At 37.4% G+C, this 13,169-nt stretch overlaps 1 protein-coding gene across 1 annotated transcript in view; it reads left to right on the forward strand.

The window, feature by feature from the left end:
• Positions 1–13,169, forward strand: part of CACNG2 (calcium voltage-gated channel auxiliary subunit gamma 2) — a 1,878,586-nt gene that overhangs the window by 1,524,166 nt on the left and 341,251 nt on the right. The gene's annotated exons all lie outside the window — the stretch shown is intronic.

The following is a 13,169-nucleotide window of genomic DNA, read 5'->3' on the forward strand; positions in this document are numbered from 1 at the left end:
AACGGCACCAATCAAACATCAGCATCAACTACCCTCCCAGTCAGCAATCTAAAACCTTGAATGACAGCATCAATCCCCAAAATTTAATCACACATACAACGGAATTGCCTTTTTTTTTTTTTTTTTTTTGTAAACTAACTGGATCAAACTATGCATAAATCAAAACTGAGATGGCATACCTGTTTATCTACATGCTCAGCAACATCTATCTTTGAATCCAGCCTTACCAATCTGCTCTTGCAAACCTAACTACTGTTCCTACAACCTAAAAGTGCCTAGAATACCAGGCTTATTGATGGCAGGGATTTCCAAAGGATAGAAACCTTAACTCAAATGCAGGTCACAAAGGAACCCCTCCCTTAATGGTTAAAGCCACTCTGCAAGTACGTCGTGAGCAGCCGCTACTCGCGGGCATTGCTTTGCCCGAGAAACCACACTATTCTCAAATGAAACACCTTTTTAGTTAGGGTTTTTTTTTTTAATAGTACCACAAATGGCAGTTAGGAAAAAGGTTACGTATCTTTAAATCCAGAAAGGGAAACCTCAACCAAAGGATGGGCAAGCACGTCTTTCCCTACACCACCGCGACATGCACACCATCATTCATGCACTGACGAGCTGCTGCGCATGGTAAAAAAAAAAAAACAACTTTAAAAGATTTACAACTTAGACCCCCTCAAAAACCTTGAATGACAGCAAATTTGACAGAAGAACAAGAAAATCTGTACAGTTGAGCAATATGCTTGAAGCCACCCACCCAGTACCACTGTTCATGCACGGCAACCACTGCATGCCACTGCTTAACCTGGGAAATTGCCGCCCTTGACAAAACCACAAAACCTCTAGGAAAACACCCCCGTCCAGCCACATATAAATCTTTAATGCACCCAGACTTGTCTACCTCAATCACCCATGCTGAAAAGTGCATCTCACTAATACAATACCAACCACAGTCAAAAACACCCCACTGCCTCCACCCCAACACCCATTCCTGACTAAAAGTAGTCCAAGACCTACGTGCACCATAGTACCTTATGGACGTAATACTCGGCGTAGCAAGTTCATGCCAAAAATGTGACTCCTGCCTCAGTTAGACTTGACAAAACCCTCTAAGCCCCTCCCTACCCTTACCTCATTTCCTCCTAACCATCCCTCCATCCCATTTAACCCTATCTTCCCCTTATTCTCTTAATTCCTGCTAACCTATATATCTAACCCCAGTTGAAGATGTCCCAGGAGAAAATGGTCTGTTCCAAAGCTCATATATGAGGTAGATGACCAGATGGCCCTCCTGAACTGAAGGGAACAATCCACTGTTTAATCCACTGTTTTTTATTGTAGAGAACCATGCTAAATTTGATGTCAGTCAGTTCAAAGCAAATTATTTTAATCCTCTAAAAAAATTAAAAAACAGCTGAGTATAACAACATGAATCACACACCTGCCTCTATGACATCTACTGATTATAGTGATCCAGTGACTTCCCTTCTGCCTGGTGTACAGTGCATAATCATTTTCCACAAACAATCTGATGCTCCCAAGCTTTTTTAATACTGTTCCATTCTTCTACAATTTTGTCAGATGCAGCTTGTTCTGCTTGTATGATTGTATCTTTACTAATATAGTTCTTGGCTGCTTTCTCACGGCCAGGTTTGCAGTGAACATACCAAGTGCCCTTTGCATTAGTAAATCCTGCTGTAGATTACCAGTCCAGTCACTTATTTGTGCTTTCAGAAAATGAATGCAGTCTATTCCTTCAAGTTTCTTAGGTATAACAGAAAATCTCAGCTTTTCTCTGCATGCTGAATCTTCTAACAATACTAGTTTTTGATACAGTTCTTCTTAAGAAACTTCATATTCAACCAGTCTTTCCTTTATTTCAATCTCTGATTTCTGCAGTTTTATATGTTCTAATCTCATCCACTACTACAACTCTACAACAGTAGAACTCTGTAATCACCGCAGTATCCTCATCTTCAGAAATAAATCCAATCTCACCACTGACATCTACAGCTATATCTTTAGAAGACAGCATGTCTAGTGGATTACTGCTTTCCTTAAAGTGCTCCTTCCACTTGTCAACAGTGTTTCCAGTCAATGCTAACATATGCAATATCTCACCTCCTCCTCTTGAGTGGCCAGGTATTTTTCCATTCTGCAAGGCCTCATCAAACTGATCCTACACTCAGGTGTTTGCTTTACTTCATGGTTTAAAGATGATCACTGCTTGTCATGAAAGTAACTCCAGCGAAGCTATCAGGTTAAAGAAAAAGATTTTACATGCAATGTTACTGGGGTGCAGATCTGTCTGGCAAATATCAACAGACTGCAAAGTAAAGAAAACACCTGAGTGTGGGATCAGTTTGATTGCTACATCTTAAGTTATTGAGGTCTTGTGATGGTCCATTCCGATTCCACATTCCCAACCTCTCCCATATATATGGGCAAAGTTGAACTCATTCTGCACCAATGGGTCGGCCTTGTATTTCCCAAGTATCATTATTTCATGAATGGTCTCACAGGGCTTGTCCAGGTGACACCTTTATTTTATTTTATTTGTTGTATTTATTTATTTTTGATAACCAAGTAAACCCACTTGGCACATCTGTCATCTCTCACTGGTGATTTGAGAGCAGTGCTGTTTAAGTAACTTGCACAGAGTCACACAGCAGACAAATCTAGACTGATAAAATAAAACCAAAGACTATAGGATGACACTTAGTAACAGTGCATACACTGAATCCTCTCTGTTAACTTCCCTGACAAGCTGCTTAAACCCACTCACTAACAAATAGTGTTCAGCTAACAGCTCGTGTCCATAACATGTTGCCTCAAGTCTGATTACATGATACCAGTGTCAGTTATTAACCTTTGACCTTGCTATTCTGGTAAAAAATGCATTTACAAGCATCTTTGTGTTCAGGCAGAATGTTTGTTATAGGCAATCTGTGTGTATCAGAAGTCCAAAAACAATTTGGTACCCAGATATAGGTCAGGCATGTCATTATTCTCAGTCACACCCATCCAAGAACTTCTATGGAGGTGAATAAATCATCAAAATAATGTCCCGTTGATAAGAGCATTTCACTATTAATATTAATGTGGGAACATGTCTTACAGTTTGAAACTAAAATCACAACCATTTTCTTTACTTTTTTTTCTGTTCAACAGTACAACATTATGTTGTTTTTCCTTGACAATTTTAAAATAATATATGATGATTGCCCTGATTATAAAGGGCAAACAAAATTGATACAGCTATACACAGGAAAATCAGTTTCCTGTACCGTGTATATATTATTTTTGTTGTTCACAAAGTAACATCTGGAGGCTATTAGTCCTATCAGTCAAAATATGTGAATTAACTATAGCATGGACAGAATATCATCTGTAAACTGAGGAATCAATGCAGTCATGCACAGAGCACCTTGCCGATGCTGTGCTACTCCAATATTAAATACCCCAAATAGAATTAAATAACATAAAAATGAAGAAAAGCTTCACAAAAAAAAAACATATTACTCCTGGTGTCTCGATATCATGATACTTTAAGTCATTTTCTCAGTTTTCTGTACTTGGTATTAGTAAATACTTGAGGGATTAGTAAATGTAGTCGTAAATCAGTCATTAGAAACATCCCCCCCATGGAGTTTAAAACTGCTGTTTTGAATAGCAATCATAGGTTTATAGGTTCATAGGTAGGTACTAGGCTATCGGCCCTGGGGTCTATACAAGCCCAGCCAAAAAGGTACCCTGGCTTTTGCCACCCAAGAAAATTATTTTCCTGTGCCACTGTCGAGCAGAGCCACAGAGGTGATCCCCAGGGTGAATTTCCTATTTCCCATCCAATCATCAAGATTTTTATTGAAGAGTGCTAATGAGGAGCTTTGTTTGATATAGATAGGTAATTTATTCCAGAGTATGGGAAGTCTCTGGGACAGGAATCTATCCCTCCGGCATGTTCTGTTTATTGTGGTGACAAGGTTTAGGTCCCTAGAGCATGTAGCTCGGAGGGATTGGGATTTCTTTAAATGGAGCATGTCCAACAGCTCTGGGTTTGACATAGCTTTGTATGTTAGGCAGAGGTCACCTCTGAGTAGGCAATATGAGATGGAGTAAAGTTGGAGTTTTTTGAGACGGTCTGCGTAGGGCATCTGTTTGAGGCCAGTAATCCTCTTTGTGAGGTATTTCTGCGGCCTTTCCAGTTGTTGTAGATGTCTTGTAAGGTACATACCAAAACGGGCATTGTACTCTATAATGGGTTTAATGAGTGACAAGTAGAGGGGAACAATGACCTCTTTTTTTCTGGATGAGAAACCTTTTGTGATGAGGTGTGCTACGTAGAAGGATTTCCTGACTACTGTGGCGATGTGATTATCAAAGGAGAGACTACTGTCCACCTATGTCCCAAGGTCTCTTATCACACTTTCAGTGTTAAGTATACTACCACCTATGTTGTAGTTCATGGGTACAGAGTTTTTACCAAAGGGGATGACAATGCACTTTTTGGCATTGAGCTTGAGGCCATGGCTTTGACACCAGGCATCTGTCTCAGTGAGGACCTTTTGTAGGATGTCCACATCATTAAGAGTTTCAGTTATGGCTCCTAGTTTGTAGTCATCTGTGAACTTCATTAACCAAAGTCCTTCTGTGTTAGCTTGTACTTCAGAGAAGTAGATACCAATCAGGAGAGGACCCAGGACTGAACCCTGTGGTACTCCACTTGTCACTGGTCTGAAGTTGGATCTTGAGTCTGCTACTTTCACAGTGTGGGTTCTGTCAGTGAGCCAGTTGGCAACCCATCTTGTGACATAGAGATTTATACCTAGTTTAGTGAGTTTATCTATAATTCCAGAGTAGGGGATGGTGTCAAAAGCCTTTGCAAGATCTAGATAGGCTGTGTGAACCACCTTACCCTTGTCTACGGCTTTGGTGACTGCTTCAAAGAAGTCTATCAGGTTTAGGAGACATGATCTGCCTTTTACAAACCAGAACTGGGTGGGGTCCAGAGTTTGAAGATTACCAATGTCTTTGTTTATAAGTTCCATGATGATACATTCTATGGCCTTGCAGACCAGGCTTGTCAGGCTATTGGGGCGGTAGTTCCCAGGGTCCGTGGTGGCTCCCCCCTTGTGGAGTGGGATAACCGTCACTGCGCACCATTCAGCAGGCACAAAGCCTGAGGTGAGGCTATGATTGAACATGGTACTTAGGTGGGGTGCCAGTTCATTCTGTAGTTCATGTAGAACGCAGCCTGGGATGTTGTCTGGTCCCATGGATGCTGTGTTCTTGGTGTTGGAGAGTGTGTTTTTTACCTGTGAAGCCGTGATTACAGGAACTTTGCATTCTTCTGGTATAGAGATGGGCCCTTTAGGGGGTGACAGGGGGGTAAAGTTAGCACTGAACCTATCTGCCAGGATGATGGCAATATCAGTTGTTTCTGTATATTTAGTGCCACCGTGCTGTAACTCAGAGCAGATCTGAGTGTTGCCATTGAGATTCTTGACATAGCTATAGAATGCTTTGTGGTTGTCTTTAGAATCAGTGGCGATTTTGTTTTTGTAACTAGCTTTGGAGGATTTTATGAGGGATCTCAGCTTCTTACTGAGGCTGACCAGGGAGTTCCTCCAATCATGGGATTTTACTCTTTTTTGCAACAATTTCTTTCTTCTGTTGTAGAGTTTGTTTATGGCAGGGGACCACCAGATTGGCTTCCTTTTTTTGGAGGATAGCATCTTGGTTCTGTTAGGGATAGCACGATCCATGCACTCGTGTAAGTGCTTATAAAGTGCATTTGTGTAGGATTCAGCAGTCGTACCTGTATTGTCCATTTGCATGGGTGTCGTGAAGTTTGCCACTTCTGTCTTAAGAAGCGTGAAGTTGGCTTTGGAGAAATTTTTTACAGTAGTTTCCCTAATGGGGGGGTGGGGGCGGGATGTGGATTTCTAGGGTGATTAGCTTGTGGTCAGATATGACCAGCAAGGAAGTGGAACACCAGTCGTCCATGTTGGCAATGACCAGGTCTAGGATATTGCTGCCCCTGGTGGGGGTGTGGTTAAGTTGATCCAAGGCATTGGAATTTATGAATTCCAGAAAACGTTAAGCAAAAGAGTTAGTACATGAGTAGTTTTCCTAGTTAATGGTGGGGTAGTTGAAATCATCCATTATTAGGGTGTTGGATTGTACCGTAATATTTTCCATTGTATCAAGAAATGAGGAGTGGGAACCATGGGGCATGGTGGGGGAACTGTAGCAAGTTACAATTTGGATTGCAGTTTTGCCCAGAGTTAGTTGCACTTGGATAATCTCAGATGCATTATGCTGAGCAACTAGCCTGAAGGTGTGGATATTCTTAATGAATATGGACACGCCTCTGCTTTTAGTGTTTCAGTCCATGTTAGATGGCCAAAAGGTGTGTTATGAATTATAGCTTGGTAATGCAGGGGTGCTCTCTGGAGCCTTGAACCAGGTCTCTGTCACTGCACAGATGTTGTTCTCCATTTTAAGGAATGCCACGAGTGAATGCATTTTAAGGTTTAGACTTCTAGCATTGAGTAGCTTTACCCTCAGATTTTGCTTGCTTGTACCTGTTAAGATGGTGAATTTGTCATTTGAACCTTGCCTAAAATGTGTTATATAACTTAGAGAGAAATGCAGGTTTTACAAGTGTTAAAACAGTAATTTTGAGATAAATATACAAAAGAGTGGAAGTTAATTAACACCTTCTTACTATTTTGCATTTAATCTGTGTGTTAATATCAAGCATAAAACATAATTTTATCCAGTATTTCTTGCACATGCACACACACACCCACACACACACACACACACACACACACACACACACACACACACACACACACACACACAGAAATAACTGTATAAATTGTCTCTTGAGACAGAGGGTTGGAAAGAAACATATATTAGAACCTGCTCTGTGAGAGGGAAATACCACTGCCAGTAAACAACTTTCATTCATGTTACACTGAAAAAGAAGGTTGTGCAAGTAGTTAGAACCAACCTGTCCCTGCTATTTAAGAACCTATGCTGTAACACTTCATATCATTTTATTTTTTGTTATAACTGTTTGGCACACTCTCTCTCTCTTTCCTTTCTCTTTTTCCCCTTTGTATATCTATGCTAGCATTGGAGGGGAGAACAAAAGAATAACTGACAGGTTTCAAAATGAAAACCCAGTGTTAAAACACAGAAATTGTCTTCACTACTGTATTTCTCCTCTCCTAATCCCACCCCAACAAATAAACTGGCACAAATATCCCAGATAAGACTATATAAGAAAGAAAAATAGAAAAAACAAGAAAACAGCTTCATACACATTGCATACACCCACCCTTTTTATCACTATATTAGTAGAGAAGCATTCATAAACCGCATAACAGTCTGATATCTCTTAGAGAAAGCACATCCAAATCTCATACATACACCTCACATATTCCAATCAACTGACATGTGAATTAAGAGTTAAAAGGTAAAAACACCATAAACATTCACTCCATTCACAACATAATTATTTAATGTACTGTGAGCAACTTGCTATTATGCTATGTTATCATGAGCTATCACTTTAGGATTTATGTGGCAGATATTTGAAGAAAGGAAACCAGGATATATATGCAAAGAAAGATTATTATTAGTTAGAGTTAAGAACACTTATTAAGCTAAGGCATAAATTTAATATGAAAAGTAACATATAGAATATTAGCTTAGCAATACATATAGGAAAAGAAAAAAGTGACAATTATTTACCTTATAGAGAAGTGAATCCTTGTTTTCTTCCTTTCACCTATACCTCCAGCAACTGAACTGGTAAACTTTGCCATGAAAAAAAATGTTTTTAAAACAGTTAACATCAATGTTATACTAAAGTTGAGTCATTTGTCTTTTAGGTTCTTTTTCTTCTCCTTGGATTTCCAGGTATTAACTTCTGGTTGTCTCTTCAAAGTATTATTGTTACAGTCCATATCTTCAGTTTGGTCTAGAATTTTTTTTTGTTTGTTTTTAAAAATGACAGTGTAGAGTCTGGGTCTTCAAAGTGTCTAATTTCATCTTGAAGGAATATTTTGAGCCGGGCAGGAAAGAGCAAATGTACCTTAAACTGTATTTTCTTAAGTTCTTTTGTAAGAAGCAAAGAACTCCTCCTTTTGGTCCTCACAGCATTAGAATAGTCATTATCAAATCTTAGAGAAATGGCAAACTGTACATCAGCACCCTGTTTGGAGAATGAATGTTCTCCAGCATGGTATTAATGTACAAGTAATGACCGCTGAAACACAAGTCCCCGCTTCACGGCAGCATATTAAGCTGACATGGAGCTCGGACTGAAAAAAACAACTGCAATTCTTTTATGCTCATTAAGCAGTGCTTTTGCTGTTTAGGGAGTGTAAAATAATAAGAAAAAATTAAAATAAAAAAAAACACTTGTGTATGTGTTTATGTCTATGTGTGAGAGTGTATGTGTGTCTGACAGTGAGAGATCGATCGAGCTGTTATGTTGCACTCACTAAGCAGTGCTTTTGCTGTTTAACGAGTGTCAAATAAATGAAGCCAAAAAGAGTGTGGGTGGCTATATGTGTGTTTAAGTTTCTGTTTTCATGAGTGAGTGAATGCATGTATGAAAGCAGAACAGACTGTATGCGTGAGAGAGAGAGTGAAGAGTGAGAGCGATCCCTGGCAGTAGCAGCAGCAGTTAAGACGTTTATGTACCTCATGTCCAAACCTCTCAACCTCTCAGCACATGAAATTTGTATAGACCCACAAATAAGACAAATGACCAAAAATAAGGACAGATTTTAAATATTGCTCTTATAAATGTAGAAAGTTGCTAGAACAACAGGGTTTCCATTAGCATGTATTATCTAAAGGATATGAAGTCTGTAACTCAAATGCCTGTCATTATTTAATGACTTTAATCCCCAGTGATTTGCCAGAAAGTTACAAATTTTATGAGGATGGGACCAAACATACGAGACAAAAATCTAGACATTCTGCAAAAATCTGGAATGTTGAAAGGTATGCTCTGTTGACTCTTATATCAAAATATCTGGATAAACCTAAAATAAATGGGGGACAAAGGCTCAAAATAGGAACATATTTTACTTGATTATTAGGATTTGTGCTAGCATATATTTTCTGAAACAGAGGTGTGCGTAACAGACTGAGTGAGAGTGACAGCAAAAACCTTTGCATACCTCTGGAGCTTTCAGCTGAAGAAATCTGGATAAAGCCTAAAATAAAAAGAGGGAACAAAGGCTCAAAATAGGAACATATTTTACTTGATTATTAGGATTTGTGTTAGCATACATTTTCTGAAATAGAGGTGTGCGTAACAGACTGAGTGAGAGTGACAGTAAAAACCTTTGCATACCTCTGAAGCTTTCAGCTGAAGAAATCTGAATAAAGCCTAAAATAAAGAGGGAACAATGGTGAAAAATAAGAACAAATTTTAATTACTGCTCTTATGAAATTGCAAACTTGCTTAATTAAAAGCATTTGTGTTAGTATGAATTTTCTGAAGAAAATAATATTCTGAAACTCAAATGTATGCAATTATTTAGTAACTTCAATCTTCAATGACTGGCAACAAACCAGATGTTTTTGGAATAAAGGACCAAAAAATAAAGTAAATGCCCAGATATTTTAAGCATTATGTTTTGGATGTAAAATTCTTCCCCAACACCATTAACATATACTACAGCAAGTATGAAACACTAGGCAGAGGAACTACTTTGCATCAAAAATATATTAAAAAAATAATAATATAGTACTTAAAAAATAAGTAAGGAAAACACAACAATTTTACAGAGAGCCCTTTCTCTAAGCACAATAATGCCCTCTGGGGTGTGTGTTAATGTGTAATTAATGCCCTTCCAGGGGTGTCACACACCCTGTAGGGCATTACTGCTTGCTTATTAGTTTGTCGTCCAGTTTAATAGGAGATTTAGACCAGGCTGTTTTAAGTATTAGCTCCTTGTTTTGAGATGAGAAGAACTTAAAAACAACTGCTCTCAGTGAAGAGTTAGTTTTTGATGAAGTAGAAACTAAACACCTGTCTGCTCTTTCTATACCATATGACATAGTTTCAGATAAATTTAGAGTCTTAGGAAGCCAGGCAGTAAGAAAGTTGACCATATTTTCTCCTTCAGTTTTTTGAGGCAGTCCAACAATATGAATGCTATTTCTCCTGGATCTGTTCTCCAAGTCATCAATTATGTTTAATAGTAAGATATTCTGTCCTAGCAGAAATTCAGTGTTGCTTTCATCTTCAGATACACTGCCTTCTGTTTCATTAAGGACATTATCCATTCCAGATATCTGAGTTTTCTGTTGTTTTAAAATCTTTGTGCATCGGTTCCCTCTGTTTGGTACATTTTTTTCTTTAAAGCTGTCAAGTTTGTTATCCATTCCGTTTATTTTTAAAGAAAGTTCTTGTATGTTAGAACAGATTGGAGTTCTTTCTTTAAAGGCAAGTCCTAAGAGATTTATTTGAATGACTCATTTCACAGCTACTGGTACAGACCTTTCAAATGGATAATATGACAAGGAAAAATTAAAATATTTAGAAATTGTTTAGATGATATCCTTATACGTAGTATCAGGTAACTGATTATGTTCAAAAAATTGGTTTATTATATTAATAAAATAAAATTTCCTCTCAGAAATATAAATAGAGTAGCACAGCAAGAAAACTGAGCTGCTAGCCTGTCAGTATCCTGACCATGCCCCAACTGATACCTCTTTTAAATACTGTCTGTTCTAAGAACATTTACTACCCATTTGAGCTCCTGATTGTACTTGTTTTGGCTGATACTAATTAACTACTTTATGGTACATTTTAATGGATCCATTGATGCTGCACTTATAATGGTTTACTGGCAAATTTATTTTTTTTCCCTTGTTGCTAGCATAGTTTACATATTCTATAAATCAGTTTATTCGCTGTTTTACCAAGTGCTTAGTTCATGAGCACTATAATGAACATGAACCTGAACTCCATAAACAAAGATTAATTTGAGGCGTGACAAGGAGGGTGGCCATTCGGGCAAGAAGCATGTGGAACTGAGAAAGAGACTGATGTAGGTAAATGATTTTGCACAGTGATGTGCAGATTAATGTGACAGTATTCCCTTTATAAAGAAGTTGGGCAGTTTTCTGTGAAGTGACATAGTGCTGTCTTTGATAGAAAAAGGCAGCAAAGTGACCAATTTGATTCATAGCCTTTTGAAATGAGCTATATTTATTATTATTATTATTATTATTATCAGTGTTATTAACTTCAGTATGCTTGGGGAAGGAAAAGCTGTATGAAGGGTATCAGAAGACATTCACATTGTCAAATATAATCCCTTGAATATTACAAGTATTTAACATTGGATATTCCACCTGTATGTGAAATGAGCAATACCTAAATTTTTGTGATGTTTGCCATTGTGCCAATTTTTTTTTGAGGTTTTAGAAAAAAAAAAAACAGTATAATAGCTATACAGACTCATACAAGTTAAAAATGTAAATTCTCTTTGTAAACCTGACTCATGAAGAAAACAATAATTATAGTTGCAAATTCTACAATTCCTTCATGTGACTCACTGTTAGAAAAGTGGATCTCCTCAGCCCTAGTCAAAGCTGTGCCTTTCCATTCAGAGAGGGAAGCATACCTCTTGACTGACCAGAACCTCTTGGAAAATACTGACTTTTTCACTGGAATAATATTTTGCCAAGAAATTCCAATTTGTTTTTTCAATTTGGCCCACCAATGAGATTACAAGTCATGTTGGGTTGAAGACAAAAGCTGGTTATCCATTAGTTAGTTGACTGCTGGAATGTCAATCAGTATTTATTTATTTGTTTTTTGTTTATTTTGCATTTGTTTACCGGGTTTGTCCAAATGGGTTTAGTCAAAAAAAAATTTTCAGCACAGACCTGGGGGGAAAAGCTGCAACATATTACACATTTGTAAACAGACATTTAGTAATATACATGAAGAGACAACAAGTAATATACATTAATAATTACATGTACATTTGCTATTTAGATTATAGCCATATGAAATAAACTATTACAGTATAAAGGATACTTATGCATTTAGTAGATGTTGAACATTGGACATTTGATGAGATGTATTAATTTTTCAAATAGATAATAGAGATTGTGATTAGTGCTTAGAAATTCAAAGAAACTGAAGTAACGGAAAGAACTTGGTAGGGCAGAAAATGTTAATATTATAGTAAAGAGGTGGTCTATGAAGGAGGTTCATAAATAATTATATATACAACTAACAAGGTTTATATCAGAAGTATAGAGGTAGGGGTGAGCAGTCTCAAAAAACTATATATATATATATATATATATATATATATATATATATATATATATATATATATATATATAGACACACACACACACACACACACACACACACACACACACACACACACACATTTGTTTATTTATTTATTTTATTTTATATTTGTTTACCAAGAAAGTCCATCTGGGTAGGTATGCATTTTCAGTGGAGGCCCGGGCAGAAAAGCTCCACATACAAACACATAGTAACAAAGAACATTAATTTAACATAATATACAATGGAAAAACACATACTGAAAAAATACACCATTAATCTGGCAGAAGTTACAGTATACCGAGAGACATACTGACCACAAATATAACTCTGGATCTAAAAATCATGATGTGCCAGATAAAGTTAATAAGCTGGGAGATGTCAGTAAAACTATTCAGGCATTAGTGAAAAGTGGTTGTGAGGCATAGGATTCTGAATGAAGAGAAATGTCAAGCTGAAGACAACACTGGCATTTATCCTGGATATATACAGGAGCAGATCCATTGAGTTTTCCTTGTATTCTATATGAGTTTGCATTCTGAATGGATTTAAGTGGTAGTGATATGTGGGTCCATAGTTATAGCTACACTCGTTGAGTATAGAAGGTCACCTGCAGTATTAGATTATTTGGTTATAGTGATTAAGGATTTTTCTCTAGACTGCAAAATTATGTTGGGGGAGTAGTGTTATATTAAGTTGTTATGGCTTGGTAATATTCTGGCTTATAGAGAAGCCTCTGTATTGTTGTTAACTAAGAGAGTTAGGTGATGTGGTAGTTCTAATTAGTTTATTTCTCTGAGAGTAAGGCAGTGGT

This window comes from Protopterus annectens, chromosome 1.part0, assembly GCF_019279795.1.
Source record: "Protopterus annectens isolate FY-2018-M chromosome 1.part0, PAN1.0, whole genome shotgun sequence".
Taxonomy (NCBI): domain Eukaryota; kingdom Metazoa; phylum Chordata; order Ceratodontiformes; family Protopteridae; genus Protopterus; species Protopterus annectens.